The sequence below is a fragment of the Carassius carassius genome, unplaced genomic scaffold (genome assembly GCF_963082965.1).
Source record: "Carassius carassius unplaced genomic scaffold, fCarCar2.1 SCAFFOLD_60, whole genome shotgun sequence".
Lineage (NCBI taxonomy): Eukaryota > Metazoa > Chordata > Actinopteri > Cypriniformes > Cyprinidae > Carassius > Carassius carassius.
Window position 1 is genome coordinate 557,501 of NW_026775084.1, and position 5,000 is coordinate 562,500.

A 5,000-nucleotide genomic window follows, 5' to 3' on the forward strand; every position below is an offset into this window, starting at 1 on the left:
GACTGGGCATTGACTCTTTTTTTTTTTTTTTTTTTTTTACTTATGCAAAACTCTTAGATAATTACTGAAAAATTCCAAAAGTACTGGGCTGCAAAGAGAGGGCTATTTAAAGATCAGCCACTATAACTGCCAGTGCATTATATAAGTAGAGAAGGAAACCTAAAAGCTTACAGCACCTGGTATTCCCAGGCGGTCTCCCATCCAAGTACTAACCAGGCCCAAACCTGCTTAGCTTCCGAGATCAGACGAGATCGGGCATAGCCATGCTGGTATGGCCGTAAGAGAACGAGGCTGCAAAGAGAGGGCTATTTAAAGATCAGCCACTATAATCGGTATTTCCAGGCAGTCTCCCATCCAAGTACTAACTGGGCCCAAACCTGCTTAGATTCTGAGATTGGGCATTGACTCTTTATTTATTTAAATTTTTTTTTGCAAATTTATTACATAATTACTGAAAATTTCCAAAAGTACTAACCTGGCCCAAACCTGTTTCGGTTTTCTAAGACTGGGCATTGACTCTTTTTTTTTTTTTTTTTTTATTTATGCAAAACTCTTAGATAATTACTGAAATATTCCAAAAGTACTAGGCTGCAAAGAGAGGGCTATTTAAAGATCAGCCACTATAACCGCCAGTGCATTATATAAGTAGAGAAGGAAACCTAAAAGCTTACAGCACCTGGTATTCCCAGGCGGTCTCCCATCCAAGTACTAACCAGGCCCAAACCTGCTTAGCTTCCGAGATCAGACGAGATCGGGCATAGCCATGCTGGTATGGCCGTAAGCGAACGAGGCTGCAAAGAGAGGGCTATTTAAAGATCAGCCACTATAATCGGTATTTCCAGGCAGTCTCCCATCCAAGTACTAACTGGGCCCAAACCTGCTTAGATTCTGAGATTGGGCATTGACTCTTTATTTATTTAAAATTTTTTTTGCAAATTTATTACATAATTACTGAAAATTTCCAAAAGTACTAACCTGGCCCAAACCTGTTTCGGTTTTCTAAGACTGGGCATTGACTCTTTTTTTTTTTTTTTTTTTATTTATGCAAAACTCTTAGATAATTACTGAAATATTCCAAAAGTACTAGGCTGCAAAGAGAGGGCTATTTAAAGATCAGCCACTATAACCGCCAGTGCATTATATAAGTAGAGAAGGAAACCTAAAAGCTTACAGCACCTGGTATTCCCAGGCGGTCTCCCATCCAAGTACTAACCAGGCCCAAACCTGCTTAGCTTCCGAGATCAGACGAGATCGGGCATAGCCAGGCTGGTATGGCCGTAAGCGAAGGAGGCTGCAAAGAGAGGGCTATTTAAAGATCAGCCACTATAATCGGTATTTCCAAGCAGTCTCCCATCCAAGTACTAACTGGGCCCAAACCTGCTTAGATTCTGAGATTGGGCATTGACTCTTTATTTATGTAATTTTTTTTTTTGCAAATTTATTACATAATTACTGAAAATTTCCAAAAGTACTAACCAGGCCCAAACCTGTTTCGGTTTTCTAAGACTGGGCATTGACTCTTTTTTTTTTTTTTTTTTTTTTTTTTTTGCTAGATTATTAGACAATTAATGAAAAGTTCCAAAACTACTAAGCAGGCCCAAACTTGTTTCGGTTTTCTAAGACTGGGCATTGAATCTTTTTTTTTTTTTTTTTTTTTTATTTATGCAAAACTCTTAGATAATTACTGAAAAATTCAAAAAGTACTAGGCTGCAAAGAGAGGGCTATTTAAAGATCAGCCACTATAACCGCCAGTGCATTATATAAGTAGAGAAGGAAACCTAAAAGCTTACAGCACCTGGTATTCCCAGGCGGTCTCCCATCCAAGTACTAACCAGGCCCAAACCTGCTTAGCTTCCGAGATCAGACGAGATCGGGCATAGCCAGGCTGGTATGGCCGTAAGCGAAGGTGGCTGCAAAGAGAGGGCTATTTAAAGATCAGCCACTATAACTGCCAGTGCATTATATAAGTAGAGAAGGAAACCTAAAAGCTTACAGCACCTGGTATTCCCAGGCGGTCTCCCATCCAAGTACTAACCAGGCCCAAACCTGCTTAGCTTCCGAGATCAGACGAGATCGGGCATAGCCATGCTGGTATGGCCGTAAGCGAACGAGGCTGCAAAGAGAGGGCTATTTAAAGATCAGCCACTATAATCGGTATTTCCAGGCAGTCTCCCATCCAAGTACTAACTGGGCCCAAACCTGCTTAGATTCTGAGATTGGGCATTGACTCTTTATTTATTTAAAAAATTTTTTGCAAATTTATTACATAATTACTGAAAATTTCCAAAAGTACTAACCTGGCCCAAACCTGTTTCGGTTTTCTAAGACTGGGCATTGACTCTTTTTTTTTTTTTTTTTTTATTTATGCAAAACTCTTAGATAATTACTGAAATATTCCAAAAGTACTAGGCTGCAAAGAGAGGGCTATTTAAAGATCAGCCACTATAACCGCCAGTGCATTATATAAGTAGAGAAGGAAACCTAAAAGCTTACAGCACCTGGTATTCCCAGGCGGTCTCCCATCCAAGTACTAACCAGGCCCAAACCTGCTTAGCTTCCGAGATCAGACGAGATCGGGCATAGCCAGGCTGGTATGGCCGTAAGCGAAGGAGGCTGCAAAGAGAGGGCTATTTAAAGATCAGCCACTATAATCGGTATTTCCAAGCAGTCTCCCATCCAAGTACTAACTGGGCCCAAACCTGCTTAGATTCTGAGATTGGGCATTGACTCTTTATTTATTTAATTTTTTTTTTTGCAAATTTATTACATAATTACTGAAAATTTCCAAAAGTACTAACCAGGCCCAAACCTGTTTCGGTTTTCTAAGACTGGGCATTGACTCTTTTTTTTTTTGCTAGATTATTAGACAATTAATGAAAAGTTCCAAAACTACTAAACAGGCCCAAACCTGTTTCGGTTTTCTAAGACTGGGCATTGACTCTTTTTTTTTTTTTTTTTTTTTTTGCTAGATTATTAGACAATTAGTGAAAAGTTCCAAAACTACTAAACAGGCCCAAACCTGTTTCGGTTTTCTAAGACTGGGCATTGACTCTTTTTTTTTTTTTTTTTTTTTTACTTATGCAAAACTCTTAGATAATTACTGAAAAATTCCAAAAGTACTGGGCTGCAAAGAGAGGGCTATTTAAAGATCAGCCACTATAACTGCCAGTGCATTATATAAGTAGAGAAGGAAACCTAAAAGCTTACAGCACCTGGTATTCCCAGGCGGTCTCCCATCCAAGTACTAACCAGGCCCAAACCTGCTTAGCTTCCGAGATCAGACGAGATCGGGCATAGCCATGCTGGTATGGCCGTAAGAGAACGAGGCTGCAAAGAGAGGGCTATTTAAAGATCAGCCACTATAATCGGTATTTCCAGGCAGTCTCCCATCCAAGTACTAACTGGGCCCAAACCTGCTTAGATTCTGAGATTGGGCATTGACTCTTTATTTATTTAAATTTTTTTTTGCAAATTTATTACATAATTACTGAAAATTTCCAAAAGTACTAACCTGGCCCAAACCTGTTTCGGTTTTCTAAGACTGGGCATTGACTCTTTTTTTTTTTTTTTTTTTATTTATGCAAAACTCTTAGATAATTACTGAAATATTCCAAAAGTACTAGGCTGCAAAGAGAGGGCTATTTAAAGATCAGCCACTATAACCGCCAGTGCATTATATAAGTAGAGAAGGAAACCTAAAAGCTTACAGCACCTGGTATTCCCAGGCGGTCTCCCATCCAAGTACTAACCAGGCCCAAACCTGCTTAGCTTCCGAGATCAGACGAGATCGGGCATAGCCATGCTGGTATGGCCGTAAGCGAACGAGGCTGCAAAGAGAGGGCTATTTAAAGATCAGCCACTATAATCGGTATTTCCAGGCAGTCTCCCATCCAAGTACTAACTGGGCCCAAACCTGCTTAGATTCTGAGATTGGGCATTGACTCTTTATTTATTTAAAATTTTTTTTGCAAATTTATTACATAATTACTGAAAATTTCCAAAAGTACTAACCTGGCCCAAACCTGTTTCGGTTTTCTAAGACTGGGCATTGACTCTTTTTTTTTTTTTTTTTTTATTTATGCAAAACTCTTAGATAATTACTGAAATATTCCAAAAGTACTAGGCTGCAAAGAGAGGGCTATTTAAAGATCAGCCACTATAACCGCCAGTGCATTATATAAGTAGAGAAGGAAACCTAAAAGCTTACAGCACCTGGTATTCCCAGGCGGTCTCCCATCCAAGTACTAACCAGGCCCAAACCTGCTTAGCTTCCGAGATCAGACGAGATCGGGCATAGCCAGGCTGGTATGGCCGTAAGCGAAGGAGGCTGCAAAGAGAGGGCTATTTAAAGATCAGCCACTATAATCGGTATTTCCAAGCAGTCTCCCATCCAAGTACTAACTGGGCCCAAACCTGCTTAGATTCTGAGATTGGGCATTGACTCTTTATTTATGTAATTTTTTTTTTTGCAAATTTATTACATAATTACTGAAAATTTCCAAAAGTACTAACCAGGCCCAAACCTGTTTCGGTTTTCTAAGACTGGGCATTGACTCTTTTTTTTTTTTTTTTTTTTTTTTTTTTTGCTAGATTATTAGACAATTAATGAAAAGTTCCAAAACTACTAAGCAGGCCCAAACTTGTTTCGGTTTTCTAAGACTGGGCATTGACTCTTTTTTTTTTTTTTTTTTTTTTTTTGCTAGATTATCAGACAATTAGTGAAAAGTTCCAAAACTACTAAACAGGCCCAAACCTGTTTCGGTTTTCTAAGACTGGGCATTGACTTTTTTTTTTTTTTTTTTTTTTATTTATGCAAAACTCTTAGATAATTACTGAAAAATTCCAAAAGTACTAGGCTGCAAAGAGAGGGCTATTTAAAGATCAGCCACTATAACCGCCAGTGCATTATATAAGTAGAGAAGGAAACCTAAAAGCTTACAGCACCTGGTATTCCCAGGCGGTCTCCCATCCAAGTACTAACCAGGCCCAAACCTGCTTA

General features: G+C 39.1%; 10 non-coding genes across 10 annotated transcripts in view; all 10 read right to left on the reverse strand.

Moving 5' to 3' along the window:
* Positions 1 to 164: 164 nt before the first annotated feature.
* On the reverse strand, positions 165 to 283 carry LOC132135967 (5S ribosomal RNA). Its single transcript, XR_009430878.1, has one exon. It is a non-coding gene; the product is annotated as a 5S ribosomal RNA (ribosomal RNA).
* A 381-nt stretch (positions 284 to 664) lies between these two features.
* On the reverse strand, positions 665 to 783 carry LOC132135720 (5S ribosomal RNA). The gene has a single exon (XR_009430648.1). It is a non-coding gene; the product is annotated as a 5S ribosomal RNA (ribosomal RNA).
* A 381-nt stretch (positions 784 to 1,164) lies between these two features.
* LOC132136660 (5S ribosomal RNA) lies at positions 1,165 to 1,283 on the reverse strand. Its single transcript, XR_009431516.1, has one exon. It is a non-coding gene; the product is annotated as a 5S ribosomal RNA (ribosomal RNA).
* Positions 1,284 to 1,784: 501 nt separating this feature from the next.
* On the reverse strand, positions 1,785 to 1,903 carry LOC132136661 (5S ribosomal RNA). The gene has a single exon (XR_009431517.1). It is a non-coding gene; the product is annotated as a 5S ribosomal RNA (ribosomal RNA).
* Positions 1,904 to 1,987: 84 nt separating this feature from the next.
* On the reverse strand, positions 1,988 to 2,106 carry LOC132135721 (5S ribosomal RNA). The gene has a single exon (XR_009430649.1). It is a non-coding gene; the product is annotated as a 5S ribosomal RNA (ribosomal RNA).
* Positions 2,107 to 2,487: 381 nt separating this feature from the next.
* On the reverse strand, positions 2,488 to 2,606 carry LOC132136662 (5S ribosomal RNA). Its single transcript, XR_009431518.1, has one exon. It is a non-coding gene; the product is annotated as a 5S ribosomal RNA (ribosomal RNA).
* Positions 2,607 to 3,201: 595 nt separating this feature from the next.
* LOC132135968 (5S ribosomal RNA) lies at positions 3,202 to 3,320 on the reverse strand. Its single transcript, XR_009430879.1, has one exon. It is a non-coding gene; the product is annotated as a 5S ribosomal RNA (ribosomal RNA).
* Positions 3,321 to 3,701: 381 nt separating this feature from the next.
* On the reverse strand, positions 3,702 to 3,820 carry LOC132135724 (5S ribosomal RNA). The gene has a single exon (XR_009430651.1). It is a non-coding gene; the product is annotated as a 5S ribosomal RNA (ribosomal RNA).
* A 381-nt stretch (positions 3,821 to 4,201) lies between these two features.
* On the reverse strand, positions 4,202 to 4,320 carry LOC132136663 (5S ribosomal RNA). Its single transcript, XR_009431519.1, has one exon. It is a non-coding gene; the product is annotated as a 5S ribosomal RNA (ribosomal RNA).
* A 613-nt stretch (positions 4,321 to 4,933) lies between these two features.
* LOC132136665 (5S ribosomal RNA) overlaps positions 4,934 to 5,000 on the reverse strand; it is a 119-nt gene continuing 52 nt past the window's right edge. The window contains exon 1 of the ribosomal RNA XR_009431521.1: positions 4,934 to 5,000. This exon is cut by the window's right edge and continues 52 nt beyond it. This is a non-coding gene — a ribosomal RNA (5S ribosomal RNA).